General features: G+C 48.9%; 1 protein-coding gene across 2 annotated transcripts in view; it reads left to right on the forward strand.

Annotated features, from left to right (window-relative positions):
• The first annotated feature begins 1,977 nt into the window (after positions 1–1,977).
• HDLBP (high density lipoprotein binding protein) overlaps positions 1,978–19,903 on the forward strand; it is a 37,377-nt gene continuing 19,451 nt past the window's right edge. Inside the window, exon 1 of one of the 2 annotated variants that reach the window (XM_082288100.1) lies at positions 1,978–2,105. The gene's annotated coding sequence lies outside the window, so the exon portion shown is untranslated. Of the gene's footprint in view, positions 2,106–16,072; positions 16,125–19,903 lie in introns of those variants that run through there. The other variant, XM_082288101.1, reaches the window with a different exon arrangement.

Raw genomic sequence — 19,903 nt, forward strand, 5'->3', positions numbered from 1 at the left:
TCCTCTTTTATCTAGATGCTTAAAACTCAGTCATTCTACCTTCTGTCACCAATATAAAATTTTCACGTGTAGCTGCATGTGAAATATAAATCATGCCAGGGACACACACACAAAAAAAGTAAAGATTTCTTATCTAACACTTCTATGCAAAAAGGTCTCTTAACAAAGACTCACCAACCACTAACTTGCATGATTTCAAGAGATCATGTGATTTACCGTGGCAAAATAAAAATGTCAGCATATGCTGTATCTGCAAGCGATGAGAGCTCAATTCCCCTTTCTAGTCCCTCCCCTGGCTTACCCTCTTACCACAGGGTATCTGTTCCCAATCCCAAAGCCCACACTCGCCTCTTATCAAGCTCACTCACACTTTAATTCTACGGATTTGAAATTAGCACTGATTCCTTTCCATCTTCCAAGCAGATTTTTGTCAGCAAGTTCAGCTTCGTGTGAAATTACACCAAACTGCTTCAGTCTGTTCCTCCCAGCAAAGAGACATCTTGGAATCAAAACAAACTGTCCAGTGTTAGATAGCAGAAGCCAAACTTTTTGTGTCAGGCACAAGGTAAAGTTGTTTCAATGTGTGGACGATTTCGAGGATTTTCTTCTCAAAGCTACCATATAGGTGTATATTTACACAATTGCAACCTCATTTGGGTTTGATGGGAGGTCCAGACTGAAGATGTTAAACATTGAAGCAATCTGGTGTCCCTTCTCATGAAGCCGAGGTTGCTAACAAAAATCCGGCACCCTGGTTACTCACGCAAAATAAAAACTGGATAACATGGTTCTCAAGGGAAATTTCAAGATAAAAATAAATTCTAGTATCTGCAACATCTGTGTTTCAGTCCATAAAACGATCTATGACCTGTGATGTATTCAACTAGTGAAGAGGTTATCCGTGAGCCTTTTATCATGTAAGACTGCTCTGATAGCAACTCTTCCTTCCAAGAGTGTTTCCTGCCAGTGATGTCATTGATTCCTGCTTAAGCATTCTCCATGAGAGGTTTTCAATGCCAAACAAAACTAGATCCTGCTGGAACACAGAGGAACATTCTTTTAATTTGTGAGACTTGTCTGTCACCCAACCATTTCTCAGAGGCAGGCTAAAAGCAGAGGAAAGTTTCTCACAGCTGCTAAGAAACGAAGCAGCGAGCAGAGTTATGCAGACGGCTACAGCTGCACTACATTTTAACAAACGGACCAAGCACAGGAATGTTTCACGAATGATCGTTCCCACAGCGTTCCCATCAGGTCTGAGCTCTCCGTCACAGGCAGGAGCACACCCGAACCCGAAGGCCAAGGCCCTGCTCGACCGCAGCCCGAGCCCAGGGGGTGGCTCGGGGGGCTTAGGGTTGAGGTCGGGGTTAGGGGCTTAGGGTTCGGGTGCCTCGAAGCAGCCCGGATTTTCCTCAGGAGCTGGTCGGTCACGTTCTTCACCCTCCGGTTTCAACAGCGCGGCTGGAGTTTTCTACGAGACCGTGTTCAGAAGCGACTGCCTTACACGCTGTGGGAGAGGCCCCGCTCCTCCGCGGCCCCCGCTCGAGGGTCCCACGGCGGCCCATACAACCACTAGGTCCCGCGCTGGGCGGTGCCTCACCGGGGACCCCGGTACCGCCCGCAGCGCCCATCGTCCCGCTCCCTCCTCACCAGCATCACCCAACCTCAACCAAACCCCTCAGGCTCGGGGCTTCGTCTGCGCGGCTGAAAAGGCGAAACCCTTCCCCAGCGCTCCTCCCCGCCGCCTCCCCTCATCCCCGCTCCCTTTGCCGCCGCGCAGAGGGACCCCGAGCTCCCCCGAGGCAGGGCAGGGCCCCTCACCTCAGCGCAGCCCAGTTCGCGCCTCCCTCAGCCGCCAGCTCCGAGCTCCGCTCCCGCGCGCGCACGGCCGGAGGAGGGGGCGGGGCCGCCCCGCCCCAGGCCCCGCCCCCGGGCCGCGCCGGGCTCCGCGCGCAGGCGCGCGCCCCATCCCCATAGCAACCCACTGGGACGGGGCGGGGCCGCCCGCATGCTGTAGGTCACGCACATCCCCTCTGCTGCACCAAGATGGCGGCCGGGCCGTCGGCCTCGTACCCAGCATAGGCTTCGCTGCGGGCCGACTAGAGGTAATGCCGGGCCCGGCGCGGGAGGGCGGGGGCGGGAGCGCCTCAGGTGAGCGGGGGGAAGGCGCGGGCCCGGCGCCGCGGCCGGGCGCGTTCCGTCGCCCGCAGCAAGATGGCGGCAGCGGCGAGAAGGGCAGCGGGCGGGATGTGCAGCGAGCGCCCGGCCCCGCTCTATGGTCGCGGCCGCTGCCATTGGCGCAGCGCGGGCCACGTGCCGCCGGCGCACCCCGCACCGGGCCGGGGCGCGGGGGCTGCCCCAGGGCCCCGCTCCGCCGCCCGAGGCCCCGCTCCGCCGCCAGCGCCGCCTTGGCGGCGGGGAGCGCTCCGGGGCCACCCAGGAGCAGATAAAAGCCATGAGTCATGTCCCGCTTCCTTCCCCTGCGGCGGATCGGCCGGGGCTGCGCCCTCGCCCCCGCTGAGGGGATGCGGCTGAGGAAGCTGGTCGCTTTCCCCCTTCCTTCGGCTGGTGGTGGGGCCCGCCCTGTGTCCCCGGACTGCTGCGGGCTCTCGAAGTGCCGTAGTCTCCATTCCCACTGTTCCTGGTCCCAAAAGCTGAGGCTGCGCCCTGGGCCGCGGTGGGGGAGGGTTTTGGCCTCACCTGTGGCACTGTAGGTAGTGTCAGCTGCCTCTGTGCATGATGTGTGAGGAAATTCAGCCTCTGCTGGCCTGCTCTCTATGTCTGCAGTGTGGTTTTATTTCGGGTTATTTATAGACCAGGATGATCCAGCAATCCTGCAGCCCTGAAGAGGGTTAAGCACAGGGCGCTGATGATTCTTGAGCTATAGCTGAAGTGACACATGATAAGTAGCACTTCCCATGATGGCTTTCCCCAAACGGTAGGAACAGTTTCCTGCCTGGCAAGAGTAATTTCTTCCACTGAAAGACAAGAAGCAAGAGAGGAGATTGTGCTGGGAATGTTGGTAATGTAGAGATCAGTTAACTTGTAAGATGAGATAAGGGCCTTGAATTCACTAAGTTTAGAATTTAAACATTCTCAGCTCCATATCTGGGAAGGGAAGATTGGTGACATTCAGTCCCAAGGAGTTGAAAAGAGTAATTTTTTTTCCCATCCTGTTGTGTAATGACAAAGAAAAATCTGCACACTCATATGTGCTGTGTTGCTTTATCACGTTTTCCGTTCAGTAAGGTAAGTGAAGAAGCTGCCTGGGAATTTAGTCTCCATTTTTCCTACTGCTTCTGTTCTGACAACTGTCTTCAGTTAAAAGACAACAGATAGTAGTATGGTTTGTGGGGTTTTTTTTTCAAACCTGGCTTGGAAGTGGTGTTTCATAGGTGGGCCGGATATCCCTCTCTCTGGTAAAAGAACATATCAGAGGTGAAGCAGGAAAAGAAGTGGTAACCTAATGATAAGCTGTGTGTCTGCTAAAGCTCTGTCTCTATCCCTTTGCCTGTTTAGATTTAAGCTGTTAGAAAAAACAGTCTTCCTACTTGTACATGGATTTTCATAAGGCATGGCCCAAATCATAGGCAGAGCCATCCACAACAAAAACACACAACCTTTTTCATAAAGGTCCACGGTATAATTTTACAGGGATCAGAATGACAGGCACTTTTAGGAAAAGCTCTCACTAGATAGGAAAGTAACAGTAACTGGCAGTATGTAACTGCAGGGTGACAGAGGCAGTGTAACCAGCCGGCCTGAGCTTTGCCACTGCTGCAAGGTACAGTAAGTCCAGATCATTCTCAAAGGACAGTTTTCCAAGTAGCTCCTAAGAAACAGTTAAAGACTGCTCCATGTTTGTTCTATGTAGATCATTCTGGTGTGTCCACAGCTGGTAGTTTGATACACACTTCTGTATCCTCCTGTGTTGCAAGTTAAGCTGATTTTTTTTGTTGGCTTCTTTTTTGCCTCTCCCGCACTTCTGCTTGACAGGGTGAAAAAATTGATATATCTTCTTATGATTTTGAAGGTTGTTATGGTCCCTACTTTTTTATTGGCCTCACTTACCTAGACTGGGATGGTGAGGGAGGAGGTTTCCCCTTGAACTGGAATTGGATCATAATGTTGCTATTTGTTGCACAGCATAGTGGTAACAATAGTAACTTGGTTTTGGTAGATTAAGAGCAGTTGTTCTTAGTCCTAGCTGGTCTTTTTCCATCTGACATTAAGCTACCTCTGAAGATAGTATGGTCTGTTAGAAAGCCCAAGTAACCTTGGGCTTTCCATAGCTGTTATCTGAGTGGGAGCCATCCCACACAAGGCAAACTGTGCAGTTTTCACCTTTTTGAAGAAAATTGCCATGTTTTACTGGTTACAGTATTTTGGGTGATACTGCCTTTTCCAAAGCATAGTATTCTTGTTGTATATAGAAGCTTGTTAAACTGGTACAAATGCACTTAGGATGGTGCTGCTGTGGAAATTTGGGTAATTCATCCAGTCACTACTGGTTGGATGGTCAGAGTAGTCAGCAGTGGCCCTGGGACCAGTCCAGAATGTTCAAACTGAATGCAGATGTGTGGTTAGAATCATAGGATCATTTAGGATGGAAAAGACCTCCAACACCATCAAGTCCAACCACTCACCCAGCACTGCTGTGTTCACCACTGACCCATTCCCCAGGTGCCGTGTCCATACAACTCAAATGCTTCCAGGGATGGTGACTGATGGGTAGCCTGTGCTGCTTCCCAATATCCAATCTAAACTTCCCCTATGAATGAAGGGTTCACTTACTGTAACTGGCAGCGTTTTGACAATTTGATTGGTGGATTTCTGTAGAGTATCAGATTTATGTGAAAATGTTTCTTTTTGAAAAAAAAGTCACTCAGCAATGGTTCAACTTTGTTTTGTATTTAAGAATTCTGCAGAAGGAAGTGCTCAGACCTGTGCTGTGCAGAGCTTATAAAATAAACTTTAGAGTGAAACAGCAAGACTGGCAAGTGTTCCCATGCGTGTTTTGAACCCTTATGGGAATGTTGTTACAGTCTTGACAAAGATACACAGAGTAGCGGTGGTTTCCCCATTCCTGGCAATATTTAAGGCCAGGTTGGATGGGACTTGGGGCAACATGGTCTAGTGGAAGGTTTCCCTGCCCGTGGCCGGGGGTGGAATTGGGTGATGGTTAAGGTGCCTTCCAACCCAAACCAGTCTGGGATTCTGTGCATCGTTGAAGAAGTTGCAACAGGGTTTTTAAAGCAGTCTGAGAAAGGCATGTTCATCCAAGAGGTAACAAGTCTAACTTGTCCAGGAGCACATTACTGAGAGGCCCAGAGCCTGTAGAATTTCTGCAACATGTGTCTTCGCAAGAATTAAGTAGGTGTTACTGTATTAAAATATGAAAACAGATAAAGAAGAGATAGGAAAATAAAACCCAGCTGCAGGATTAGGCCTCTGTTCCTCTTCCTGATTACCCTGCCTTTGAAAGCAGAATGCTGTTGTGTAGCTTGTTGGGCTTTGCTCATGTTTTTTTATTTTACTTATTGTTTTTTCTAGGCCTTTGGTCTAGAAGCTGTTCCTGCAGTCTGTGCTTCCAGGAGGCTGTGGTGTTGATAGTGGCCTGTGAGACTGCATCTGGAGTGGAAGGGAGGGCCCTGCTCAGTAGGGCCTCTTGGGGAAGGGATTGCAGAGGACTCAGTACACCTGGAGCTGTTCTCTGGCCTCCAGGTGTTTATGCTAGACTGGTCACTAAGTCAAGAATCTAGTATTGTTTCAAGAATCTAGGACTTGTTTCAAGAGCTCTTTCCATTTTAGAAATTCCTGGGTTTAGAAGAACAGTTTTGGGTTACTAGCTTATCCTGGATGTGGAATTACACCTGAGAGATTTGTATTTATATTTGTATTTATTTGTCCTTTAGCTTTAAAAGGAAGCAGATTTTTAGGACCTAAGCAGTCTTATTAAAATCTTGTGATTTGCATTCCCATCTTAAAGAGCAAGTCCTGAACGCCTAATAACTCTAGTAATCTTTTTCACATCTTCCTTCTGTGAACTCATGTTGCCCCTTAGCTCTCATGATATGACTTCAGTGGAAGGAAATCAGAAAGTCAGGTTGGAAAAAGATGTATCAATAAATGAGAATGAAAAGTTCCATCCAAACCAAGGGGAAAAACTGAGTTACTAGAGGATTTATCTGTTTAAGGTTTTAATTGCATCAAGGAGAAGTAGTCAGGCTGTAATTAGTGTTCTGAGTTTGATAAAAAAGGTATGTTAAAGCTGAAATACTTAATTTTTCCTTCATTTAGATGTTCTTTGGTGTTTCTACCTACACAAGCTCTGATATTTTCCCAGCAGTCTTGCAGAAGTCCAGGAATCATTTCTGGCAGCGACTATATAATACAGATACTTTTCTTTGATCCTGCTGGTAGACTTCACTTGTCTCTCATGACTGGTTCTGTGTTGTTGAATCTTGCATTTGGTAGATCTTTCAAGCCTCAAAGATACCTACTAATATTTTGCAAATTATTGCTAGATATATTAGCATGTAAGTAACTTAAGTACATTTAAGTACTCTTGTGGGTGCAGAGGGCTGACCTTGGCCACAGCTGCCTGGCCTGTGGGAGCTGGCTGTGTTGCTGAGGCAGCAAGGGAAGCATGTCACTCTTTTGTGAGGAGCAGGGGTTGGAGCAAGGAGTTATGTCCAGCTAGAGGCACAAAAGAGGCACTTGCATAGCAGTGGGCAGAAAAAAACAGGGAGAAACCTGAGAGAAAAGATGGACCACAAAAGGCTCATCTAGAGGAAGTCATAATGAGTTTAACTTCAGTGGAAAAACAGCACTAGAAGAAGGGAAGGGATTGGTTCAGTAGCTGCAAGACACAAAGAAATGGTGACTCACAGGAAAAGTTTTGCCTTTGAGAGGATTGAATAGCACAGTCATATTTATGCGACCTCCCTTAAATGATGTTATTTAATTTAATTGCAAAATAAAATGAGTTTACTTGTTGACGCAAAATGGAAGCAGTACCAGATTCTCTTACACTCCACAGCACAGTGTCTGGAACTGTTTTCCAGCAACAGTTTTTCTGTCTTTACTGAATATTTTTCAGTGATGAGAAAGAACCACTTGGGAGAAATTTGAGGATGGAACAGATAAATTTATTTAGCATTATTGGAAGAAAAGAGACACACCCATCCCTCCCCCCGGAAGAAAACAACAACATCAAAACAAACTCAAACATGAAAACAAGGAAACAAAGCAGAACCAAGAAAAAGAATTCTATAAGGAACTTGTTTATAAACGTATGTCAGTGTGATTCTGGTAAAAGTATCCGCACATATAACTTGTGTGTGTGCCCCGTCTTTTACCTGCATGAGAAATACCTGTGAAGGAGAATTTCTGGGAGTGCTCATATCATGACAATTGATACTTGTGTGCTGTAGCTATGAATTCAGCAACATCCCAGCAAACAACTGGATTTTAAGGAGGAAAGACTCGGAACCGTGTTGTGTTTTGACTGTTACAATCCTGTTTGGAGGAGGCAGGACCCAGCCTTCTCTCTGTGTTATTGAACTGATAGTTGCTTGTTGAGATCTCTGTCAAAGCCCATGAAGTGCTGTCTGACCCCAGGTCACAGGCCAGGTACATGTCAGGACTCTGGTTTTAAAGGAAGGTTACTGGTATCATATCTCACAGTAAATACCGTGAGGCAGGTATAGTTGACTGTCACAAAGGTAACCTCTGGCATATTTTTCATCAGGGATTGGATAGCTGGAATAATCTTCTTACACCCATCATTCAAATGTCAGGCTTGGTTCAGGGTATTGGCACATAGCATGGGCATCACTCCCCTGTCCCTTTTCCCCACCCCTGTTAGTTTTGGTTGACTGGTATTTCACAGGTTTTACAGTGAGTTGCTGAAAAATCTGCAAAGGCTTTTTTTCAGAGGAACACTGACTGCTTTGATGGCCAGTGCTTGATTCAGGTGGTACCACCTGCTTTAGCATCACTTGCTGGTTCTCTTCTGCTTTTTTGTAGTGTTGTGGTTTTGTCTATCCCTGCATTTCTGGCACTGGGAATTAAACTGGATATTTCACAAAGTAAACTGGATAGTTGCCAAAAATGAGTGACAAACAAAGCCTACGACAGGCTGTGTGACTGGAACAGGGACCTCGGGCAAGGGGTGGTTACATGGGTTGAGTTAGGAAAAAGGAAGAGACTAAGGGACAGGGTTAAGATTTCCCCACTGGCAGGGACAAAGGCAAAGCCAGAGAAAGCCACAGTGGAACAGGAGGCCAGGAGTGATTGAAGTGGACTGATTACTGCTCGCCCCAGATGTTGGGGGTCATTTTTATGTCTCCAGTGGGCACTGGAGATGGTGTGGACTGCCTGACTTCTGCCTTTCTGAAAGAGGAGAGCACGGTTCTGCTGTTTGTACACCAGGCCCCAGCTGTTTCCATTGCTCAGGAGAAAGTAAGTTGGCTGTTATCGCTGTGCCAGTGATAAAGCTGAATGTAAACCTGTGCTGGAGCAATTGAAAGGGAAGCTGAAAAGAACAATTCTCAGAGCAGGCAGGGTGAGAGTGGGAATGGGAATATATTATGGTTGACCTGTTAGTGCACATGCCTTTGTTTTCAAAGTGAATGCTTCAGCAGTTGGTGCAGCCTGCTGGGATTTAGGTGTTTGGTCTTACAAGGACCCTTGGAATGTCTGGAGAATAGCAAGTTGTGGGTATGACTATTGCTTAAAAGTAGAGCTAGTTAAGCATTGAGGAAGCTTAAAAGTCAAGTTTTACACCTGCTCTTATAAGCAGTTTCATGAAATTAAAATACTGAGTTGATGGCTCTGTTGCTTGCAGCATGGTTATGGGTAAAATGAGAGCAAGCAGTGAGTATTTACAGAAGAAGTTCTTGCAAATTTAGGAAATGTTAACCCCTCTATTTTATTTGAAAACTCATCTTGCTCAGGACACCGTTCTATTAATCCAAAAGACAATAACTGAGTGGGTGGAGGACTGAGCAGCATGAGGTATCAAAACAAAAAAATTGTACCCGAAATGGTTCATGTCCTGTTCCAGTTCAGCCTAAAGATGAGCAGAGTAGAACTGGGAATGATTCAGTTATGAAAAGGGGTTTTAAGCGTAAAATAATATTATTTGTAACAATTAGGGGGAATAGTTTTACTCTGAGTTCTCACTATCTCTCTTTCTCTTCTTTCATAGCAGGCTTAGAGTGGCCTTGCAAATTTGGAAGGGAAGACTGTCTGGGTTTTTCACTGTCAGTTTAGATCACCGTGATGTAATTCTGTCTAACACATGAAGAGCCTTTTGCTTGGCCTAGTAGAGATTAGGAATTAGTGCTTGTCTGTGGATATGCTGAGCCCCTGTTGCATGTGCTATGAATAGGACAAAGGAAAGGCAGTGCTTAAATAGTGAGGGTCCGAGCATTGCTTTTCCAAAGTAGCAGTTGGAATCAGATATTTACTTTAATGCTTTCTCAGAGGAATTGTTGCCAAACTGAAGGTGGGTTTTTTCAATATTAAATAGTTCTGTCCTGCTCCAAACAAAGCACTAGCCTCCCTGCAAGTTTCAGGCTTTTATTCTTTCAAGTGTTTTGTTTGTCACAATAACTCTGACTTTACTGGTTTGTAATTTCAAGCTGCTTATTGCAAATGAAAGACAGAAATAAAGAAAAATAAAATTTACAGAATAAGAGAGTCTTGTGAAGCCATGTGACTTGGGAAACTGGAATTCGGAGCAAAACATACCAGAGCGCATAGGAAGTTTATAAAAATGGAGCTCTGGCATTCTCTTGAGTCTTCGTTATCCAATAAACATTAGAAACTCAGGAATCCTTAAAATCTTTCAAGAAGCCTTTTACAAGTTTGCTGAGGTTTTTTTATATAATACATCAAATCAAAGTAGCTAAGCAAGATTAAAAAGAACTGTAACCTAAACAAAATGGACAAAACCAAATGTCTGTTTACATTTTTGCTTCAGTTGCAATTTTTCCGCTCCTCCCCTGAAAAGTGGCACTGGGGAGGTCTCAGTTTGCCACTGTTTGGTTGTTTTTTTTTTTTTCATTTTCTGTATATATTTATCTAATCAGCATGAAAAGAAGTTGTTGTTGTCATCTTTATAAACTGCTGTAAGCAAGTACTTAAATTCTGTCCTGCAAAACATCAGCCTAAGAGTACCTGGAGGAGGGTCTTGGTGAGTTTGGTGACAGGTTTGAGCTAAGGGACACAGCTGACTACATTTTCTAAGTATGTGACAGTTAATGTGGAAAAAGGTAAATTTAGGGCTTGCAAATCCCCTGCTTTTTTAAGCTAAGTGATGTATAGTGCATGAGAGCTGCTGGCAGCATTTCTTTAAAAAAATTGCCACGTGTTCATTTTATATTGCAGTGGCCAGTGGAGAGAGAGCAGGAGACACTGAAAGGTAAACAAAAGAACTTCAATGCAGTAGCCAAAGGAGAGAGAAGTGAAAGTTTCCATTTGAAGAACAGAAAGAAAATAGTGCATGCTTTCTTCTGCAGTATCTCCAAAATCCTCATTTCTTGGGTAACTGGGATATTAGCAGGCTTTGGGAAGTGCCTCTCCGTTCACTAATTGTGAAAGAGTTTCGTTCTTCTGCAGTGTAGAATGGCAAGCAGTGCTGCAGCACCGCTCTGAAAGCACCTGGGAGTGATAAGCACACAGTGTGGTGGTAATTTAAACTAAAAAGCAGGTTCAGATCAGCATAAAGAGCCAACATTGAAATTAAAGGTTCTAACTGCGAGTTAAAAACCTTTTTTCACTGTAAGGATAGTCAGGTATTGGAATAGGTTGCCCAGAAAGTTTGTGCAGTTCTGGAGGTTTTCAAGAGCTGAGTGAGGAAAGCCCTGAATGCCCTGGTCTGACCCTGCTTTGAGCAGGCCCCAGAGACTCAGACCTCCATGTGTTGCCAGATATTCTGAATTTCTGTTATTTCTGTGCAATATATTTGGAATCTTTTTTTTTCTGAACCATTTTTTTCATTCTTGAGTCAAAACAGTGTTTTGCTTTACTGTGAAACTGAAAAATACTGTATTTTACTTTATCCCTCATATTTATTCCTCATGAAAATGTTTATTGGGTCCCCAAGGCCAGGAACCTGAAATTTGCTTCTACTCCTTAAAAATTCTACTCCTTTGCAACTTCTTGAAAGCCAAGTTTATGTTAAATCAGGTCTTTCTCATGGTGTAAGCGGAAGGGCAGATGCAAACTGGTGTTCTGTGGCTTCCTTTTGCTTTGCTTTTGAATTGATTTTATTAAACTGTCCATTGATTTTTTTTTTTCTTCCTCATCTCTGAAAAGGCATTTGTTTTGTCATAGCACCTGACATCCAAGTATCACAGCATTCTGAACAACCTGAAATGAAATAACAAGTCCACAGAGAAAATCAAGATGCTGTGTGTGCCCAGCCAGGGCAACCAAGAGAATTTTGCTGGCCAGTTCACCAAATCTGCAGCAAATCTAAGAGCAGAGCTTGAGTCTCTTTATTTTTTTTTTTTTTCATTAAATCTCATTTTCTCACAGTGTCCCTGTATAAAACCAGCAGCTTTTCCTCCCTCTGCAGTCAGAAGGCCTGATGCTCCTTGTTCACACTAGAACTCTGTCCACACCAGGAAGCTGCTCCTGTTCTTCCTACCATTCTGCATGCCCCTTGTTATAGATCCCCTGTGACAGGCTAGGAAGGGCAGTGTACATATTCTTTGCTAGCTGATGGTTGCATAATTTTATTGTCAGAGTGCCCAGGAAATAAGTCTTTTAAAGACCCATATTGGCCTGAGAGCCCTGCTGAGGTTTGTCATTTTCCTTCAATATCTAGTCAGCTCTTCTGTTCCTGCGAGAGAATTGCCCTCAATAAACAATGTAGGTTACCAGGAGAAAGGCAGGTGGTGTTGCACCCACCTGGGACCCTGTATTTTATACCACCCAGATCCTGTGTGAGACAAACATACATAGTCGCTCATCTTCCTTCCACCACCCTCCCTTCTTCACTATCACTTCAATATCACTAAGTGGTTGGAGCTGGGATTAGTGTCTAGGCTTGGGTAGACTTTTCTCTTTCTGCCTTCAGTTCTCTAATTAGGTATTTGCAGTGGGCCTCTGAAGATGGAGGGGCTGCATTAAGTACAGCCAAGGGGCAGAATTTAGCCTATGGAATAATTTCTTCCTAGCCCTGGTGTGTGAATGCAGAAGATAGGTGTCTGATTTGCACGTCCCTGGAAGTTTTGTTCCTCATGGCAAATAAGTAAAAACTAGTCTCAAAGTCACAGAGACATAAGCAATGTGGACTCACATTCAGTCATTTTTTAATGATTAAACTTTTTTTATTGTCTTAGCAGAATGATCTATGTAATTTGACTCAGCTTCAATTTAATAGAGATTTTCTGTAGAAATGCAAATGTTCTGTTGGAAGATCCCCTGGTGAGCCACAGCGATAGCTGTAGAGCTGAGACACATATCCTGCTTTGGCTGAGAACCTCAGTACTCTCTGGCATACAAGTGCCCTGCATCCTGAATCCTCTTTTGCTTCCTTTTTCTAGTGTGATGCAAAGTATACCCCCAGCCTTTTTCTCTTAATGCCACTGGCAAGGGATGTGCTGAAATGGATGCTTTCAGGGGTAGCTCTTTTGTGGTGTTCTCTGACTTGAGTGTGTGGGATAAGCACCCAGAGTACAAAAAGGTGCTTATTTGTACAGTTTTAGAAATCTGGGGTTATATTTAACAGGAAATAAAATCACAGCACACACTCTTTGGAACATACTTGGGTTGCTTTCCAAATAAGGCTTTCGGTTTCTGGCAGGAAAAATAGGACTCTCTTATAACAACAGAAAATACAAATAGGCTAGAAGAAATGCTTTGCAAAATCCCAGCTCAGCTGAGGGTAGATGTGCCAGGAAAGACCAACCTTTTTGCTCCAGTCATTTAAGGTGCAGTTTCCTCTCCCTTCCCCAAGAGTCCTGGGGTGAAGCGATTATGGAAAGCTTCTTAACTCCTCAACCTTGCCTTCACATGGGTGAACACATGTTCCAAAAAAACAAGCCCCAAATCGGTTCAGTGTTAGTTTTATCTCTGTGCGTGTTTGATGTTTTTGCTGGTCCCATTTCTGTGTCCTCCCTCAGACTGGTGATATGAGCTGCCAGTCCGATAAGCCGTGGAAACTATGCACTGCCCAATCCTTTACCCTTTCTGCCACCCTTTGGTGTTCTCTTTGGGAGACTTCTTAATCAGTTGTTCTAACAAGTCATGAAATTGGGGTCTGCTGTAATGCTGCCAAAATATGGGTTGCTGGAGGGAGAGTGGTAGGTTAGTGTTTGTCAAGGGGTAGGGTACCTTCTTCTGTCTCCATTCCCCTCAGCTACCAATTTCTACACCTGGCTTATAGCAGAGCCATTTTACACACATCTCCATGACACATATATTTTTAATTTAATTTTTAGTGAGAGGTTGTCTTTGTGGGCAAGTAAGTAGACAGAGCAGGCCTGAAGCAATCCCTGCAGACCCCTCTCTGCCCATACTCCATAGCCTCATTGAAGAAAAGGTATGGGATGGGACACGGATGGTCTGGTGCTGGTGGGAGCAGGATGTGGAAATAAGCCTCCTGGCACTCTCTAAATGTGCTTTTGTCCTTGCACAGGACGCTTCTGCACTTACTGAATGTGGGAGGAAAGCTGAGCTCTTCCCCCCATACACACACCTCTTTCCCTGTGGATGATCTTCCTCTAAGGAGAACAGCCTGTGACAGGTTTCCTTCAGCAGAAATCATTATTTGAGGGTGGCACACAGTGAGGTGCTCGAGGCCTTCCAGTAGTTTCTGGGACTGGCAGGCTTCCCTCCCACCACTTGGAGCTGGAAATAAAGGAAGAGCAACAGGCAGAGGAAGATTGCCTCTTAAGCAGACCTGGAGAGGAAGCTGTGATAGAAGCCAGAAATCCATAATGACCTGGCAACCTGTGGCTGCAGCAACACTACATAGAGAGAGCAGGAGAGGGCCATGTGGTTATCCCAGAGGCACAAGGTGGCATGTCCCCACAGAGGGCCCCTGCTGAACCAGATAATGAGGTGGAGTTGAGGGAGAACGATGTTGGTGCCTTGGTAGGATGCTGTAGGCTGGAGGTTGCGATGCTTCTGTGGTTCCCTGGCACAAGGGATCGTGGTACTTACTCAAGTTAGAGTTAATTGGAAGTTAGGGTGTTGGAAGGAGCCTGCCTGCTTTGCACTGGGGAGATAAACACCAGGGAGCAAAAGCACCAGAAAAGCATCCTGCACCTTAAGCAAGGGTCTGAGTCCCAAATTACAACACCCTGCACTGCAGCTGCTGCCCAAAGTCTGGAGGTGCTGAGGTTTGCCCAGGTCCCTGGAGCTCTGCTCTTGCACATCAATGCCTTGGTAGGCACCAGCCTGCTTGTGTGCCTTACGGATGCTTGTGGCACCCACAGCCCAAGCGGTTTGTGGCAGAGCAGCTAGAGCCAGCTCCTGGAGCATATATGACGTGGCAGCAGTTTGTCAATGCCTTTCTGTGGAGAACCCCATGCTTGGAGCGGGATTCCTGCATCCCCAGACTTTCTGAGGAGAGGCTGGGGTGGGGGAGATAGATCACAGAGGTGCCTGGCCATGGTGTCAGTTCTTGATGATTGTTCTCCTCTGTTCAGGAGACTTCCTGCTTTCACCCACAAGTGTATCTTTATTTATAGTTCTAAATTGTTTGTGTCAAAAAATTCAAGTGTTTTGATGATGTCTTCCCAGCTATAAGATAAAAAGAGGAGAAATGGAGAAATATACTCTTGTTTAATAATAAGTAATAATTTTACTAAAGGCTAAATAGCATCCATGTTTCTATAAATACAGTGCACAAAATCTCTAAAATTTACTGCATGTAATCAAAAGCAGTTATCCCAAAGACCTCAAATTTTTGTGGTCAGAGCTCCACAGAGCAGCGTCTTTTGTTTTGTTTGCTAGGGCCTGGAAGTGCTCTCTCTCAAGGTGGGAATGAGAAAACCAGTCACTAAGTGTGTTAGGAATTATGAGAAAGATTAATGCTGTGTAGGAAAATGAGCTAACACAAAAATCAGTTCAAATCTGATGTATTTTTACAGTGATGAGACAGGGTTTTTTCCTTGGTTCCCTGAGAGCATAGAGCTAATAATTAAAAACATCTATATTGCACAAACTAATAAACATCCTCTATGCAGGAAAGGAGGGTATTGTGCTTGCTGGCTTGCCTTTTCCCCCCCTTCACTCTTCCCCATTTTCAAATTAGAGACTGGAATAAGAAGAGGGGCTTTTCTCTTTTTTTACTTTTCTGGGAGAGAGGGGGTGTGTTGTGGTTTTGGGGATTTTATGTTATTTTGTTCGTTTTTCTTTTTCTTTCCTACTTTTACCTTGCCCCTTCTGCCTGCCTGCAGCCTCACTTCAGGTAGCTGCTGCTCTGTCACAGTCTGTGCAGGAGGAGGCGGATCAAGGGGCCACCTGGGGCTGGGGCCTCGCTGTCCCTCTCCACTCGCGGCACCGGGCAGGAGCCCCAGGTGTTCGCTCTCTCCGGTGCCAGCTGTGGTTTTCAGGCTGATCAGAGCCCTCATGAGCCACTGCTCGCTAACCCTGCGTGAAACCGGGCTTGACCAAAGTGGGTAATCCTGAGCTCTGGGGCCGTCGCGGGGCTGGGTAAGGACCCGCGGGCGGTTGGGCTACAGCAGCCCCAGCCCCCTCTGCCGCTGGGGGGGATACGCAGGGAAGGTGGAAAGGGCCTGTACCGCGGCTATCAGCCGGGGAGCAGGCGGCGGCGCGGTCCCGAGGCGCGCAGAGCGGGCGGTAGCCACCCGCGACTCGCTTGCCTCGCCGTGCGCCCCGCGGGCCGGGCCGGCCGGCGGGAGCGAAGCCACCAGCAGAGCCGCAGGCTCCGGGGCCGCTCGGCCGCGGCGGGGCGTCCCCGGCGGCGCAGGGCACGCGTGGCGGGCCGGCCCCGCCGGGAAGGGGCATGTCCCGCTGACGTGTGGGCCGGGGATTGGCAGCAGCCCGGCCTATATATGCGGCGGGGCGGGCGCCGCGCCGTTCTCCCAGGAGCGCTCCGTTTCTCCAGAAGGGCGGGCGAGCGGGCACCGGCCGGAGTGAGTCACGGGGGACGGGGGGCGGCCCCTCCGCCGCGGCCGCGGCGCCGACGTGGAGGCTGGCGGGGCGGCCCGGCCCGAGGCGGCCTCGCATCCTCCCCAGGGCACCGACGTGTCGGCGCTGCCTGGAAACTCCGCACTAACTTCCCGCCGGCCGGGCCGGGCAGGGCAAAGTCCGGCGAGGGAGGGTATCCGGCGGCGGGAGGTGGGGAAAAGTCTGGCCCCGCGGCGCGGCCTCGGACGGTGGTGGTATGGCTGTGCCGGCCGGCAGCAACTGCCGCGTATCGCCGGCATATGGGGCCGGACCGATGGGGAGGCCGAGCCCCGCGGCTGCGTGGGGAGGGGGCGGCCCGGCCAGGCCGAGCGCGGCGTGGTTCCTGTCGTCGGTGGCAGACGGTTAGCGGCGCAGGCCGACGCGGTTCCACGCCGTTCCCGGCGGTCGTAGGGTTTGATTCCGATACGAGTTAAAGCAGCCGGCGGCGAGCGTTCGTCCAGTGTTGGTCAGCCCGCGGAGCACCGGCGGCGGGCAGCCCAGCCTGCCGCGGGGCCGAGCGCTCCGCTCCTGCTGTGGCTATAGAAGGACAAGCGCCCTGGCCCCGCTTCCTGGCCACCGTCGGCGGGGGGGAGGTGCCAGCGCCGGGCCCGGAGCTGGCCGTGCCCGCCACGCTACCGCCACCGGCAGCGTCCCGGTGGCCGCGGAACCGCGCTCGAGGCTGTCACTGGGCCCCGCGGGAGCGCCTGTTCCCCGCTCGCCTGATGCGGCCGCCCCGGCCTGCAACCCGCAGGGCCGCGGCGGGCTGGGGCTGCCCCGTGGCACTGGCCGCGCCCCGGCCCCGTTCCCGCACGGTCCTGGTGCGCTGGGCGCGCCCCCGCCGCCCCCTCCCGCTCGGCCCCGCGGGGGGCGCGGTGACAGCGGGGCCCGCCGGGCCCTTTAAGGGCGCCGCCCCGCCCCGCCGCCCCGCCCCCGGTGCCGCCAGTGCTGAGGTGGCGCTGGCGGCGCCGCCCGCCCGGCCGGGCCCGCGGGGCCTGGCGGCTCCCCCGCCCCTCTGCCGGGCACCGCGGGGCCAAGCGGAGGGGTGGCCCCGTGCCGCTGCCCCGGGGGTCACGGTGGCGGTGTGGGCCTGGGTAGGCTCCGGGCGCAGACAGCCCGGCGCGGAAGGCTCCCCCGGGCCGATGCCCCTCTCGGTGCGCGGCCGGGGAAGCCCTCTGCCAGCCCCGCTGAGAGGCACTATCTGTGCCTGCCCCGCCGGGCCGGCCAGCAGGACGCGGCCGGGTGCACGTCCTCGGTGGCGGGGCCGCCACAGGGCTCCTCCTGTCCGGGGCCAGACGTGGTGGCGGGGCCGGCGCTAGTGGAAGAGTAAACATGGGGGATGGGTCAGGGCTGCCCGCGGCCAGGGCTGCGGTCGTGTTGCACTCTATGGTGTACTAAGTCGGGAATCGCTACGAAGGGAGACTGCATTCTGCCACACAGCAGCTGTGTCAGCGTGATTCCCCCAAAACTGGGGGGCCTGGGCCTCCAATCTCTGAGGAAGCTCGTCGGGTTTCAGAAAGCAAGTATTTTCGTTTGTGTCCATTCATCAGCCAAGAGATTGCCCTGTCCTGCGTGAACGTTTGGCAGAGGACAGTGCCTACCACAACCAGCCCAGTCCTGTTGCTACGTGCGGTTCTTGCTACATGGGATTAAAAAAGTGATCATGTTTTTTTTAAATATACTTTTAAATAACGTGTAGCTGACATTTCCATCCACAAGAGCTGATTGTATTGGCAGTGTAACTCATGACTTTGCCTTTGTTTCTCTTCATACAGATGTTTCCCGTGTGATTAGCTCTGCCCCTTGCTGGAGGTTCTTTTTAGGATGATTTCATTCTCATTATTGAAGTGTGCTCTAGACTTCTGTAACTTCTTTTGGTGCACAAGGCCAGCACCACAAGCAGTGTATCAACCAGGCAGTTTGAAACCTGTTGACCCAGTCAGCTGCACACTGGCATGACGTAGCTGTAACCTTAGTTTCAAAACCTAAGTGTGAAGCCAAGGAGGTGTAAGATCCAAATGCAGTGCTTGAGCTGCTGGTTTTGACATTATGTTTAAAATACCATTCTAATGGTTGCCTCTGATTTTGGCCAGAGATTAATCCCTGAGGCTTACAATATACCAGATGCTTGGGATTGCTGGAGATGAGGAGTATTTGTTCTTAGCTTCTTGTATGGGTGACGAAGCAGAAATTCATATGGATAAACACTGCCCTTTGATTTCTCATTGAATGTCTGGCTGTTCTCTGAGGTGGAGGCAGCAAGGAAGATCTCTGCAGCTGGTGTGTACACAGTGAAACCAGCAGCTGTGCCTTGAGGTTGTGGCTTTCAAGTAGGCACTATATTGGGTGTTGTTCACTGATTTCTTATCCTTACCCTCCTCTAAGGAGCAGAACACATGCAAAATCAGCCAGGTGGTGTTTTCTGGAGAAATGAGAGTTATAAGCACATCTGTGCCATTAGCAAGGCAGAGCCAGAGCTTGACAGCTGTTTGTGATGCCTAGGATGCTTCTCCCTCCTGGCCTCGTTTGGAACTTGCCATGAGGTGGTGGCACCCTTGTTAGTGACCCAACAGGCTGGAGGAGCTGCCACGGAGCCTGCAGGCCTTGCCAAGATAGTCTGGAACAGGTGCCATGGCACTAACTTGCTTTCCTTGGATCTGCAGCAGCTTGAGCCATGCAGGCATGTGCCATGGACACATAACCACGTGTTACACTGTGGCATAACCCTGGACAGCAAGGAGATTTCTCCAAGAAAATAGGTTACTTAGAGTAAAAAAAATAGGTTCTCCAGGTTACTAGCCACCCTTTCTGTACAGCAGCAAATGCCTTGCAGAGATCTGCATTGCTGCAGCACCTGTACTTCAGCAGCATGACTGGCTGTCCTGGTACCTGCTGCCTCATTCCAGGATTAATTGCAACATTAGCTCTATTGCTCTGACAGCACAGTTTGTGCTGCCTTCTGCCTGTAAAAGGCGTGTTGAAGTAGGGGAAAAAAAAAGCCTTGGCTGAGGTGCAGATCAGGCCTGTATGACTCTTGCATCACTGCTCTCCCTGTTCTTCCCTCCTTCTGCCACCATCAGCTTCCCTTACTGCATCATAGCTCTACCATGATGTGAGACACCCCATCAGCAACGCTGTGTTTTTAGGAGTGGCACTGGTTTGGGGAGCTTTTTCTAGAACAATGAGAGGTCAGAGATGGCAACTGTCACTTTCCTGAGAAGCGATCAAGTTTGCTGTACAGAAGGTGGTCCAAGCAGCACTGCAGGGTGTGTGTGGGAGAGGGGCCCCTTGTCCCATGAGCAGGCAGAGGCACTGGATTTTAGGAGAATGCAAGCTCTGCTGAAGCACAGCTCTGGAGGACTCTGGGTGTGGATTTGGTACAACTGACAGAGTGTGTACTGTACTGGCTTTTACATTTTCACTTGTATTCCTAAATGCTTTTTTCAGTAAATCTGCAGATCCGGATTCAGGAGATGGAAAGTCCTTCCCAGCAGTGTCTTTCTCTTCCTGCTTCTGTCTTGTGTACATGTTTAAAATAGTCCATGTAAACCAGTGTGAATTTTCTTCTAGCTTTCAGATTTAGGCGTGGAGACAGAATTTCGTGCCTGGTGCATGATCTTATTGCAATAAAAACTGCAGAGCTGGGCTGCCCAACAGATGAGTGTCAAGAGCCCCGAGTGTGTGCCTTAGTTTGTGAGGATGTCTGTGTTGATTCACCCAAGCTCCACTGAACTACATTCCTAACTTG

This window comes from Coloeus monedula (assembly GCF_965178545.1).
Source record: "Coloeus monedula genome assembly, chromosome: 10".
In the NCBI taxonomy this organism is placed as follows: domain Eukaryota; kingdom Metazoa; phylum Chordata; class Aves; order Passeriformes; family Corvidae; genus Coloeus; species Coloeus monedula.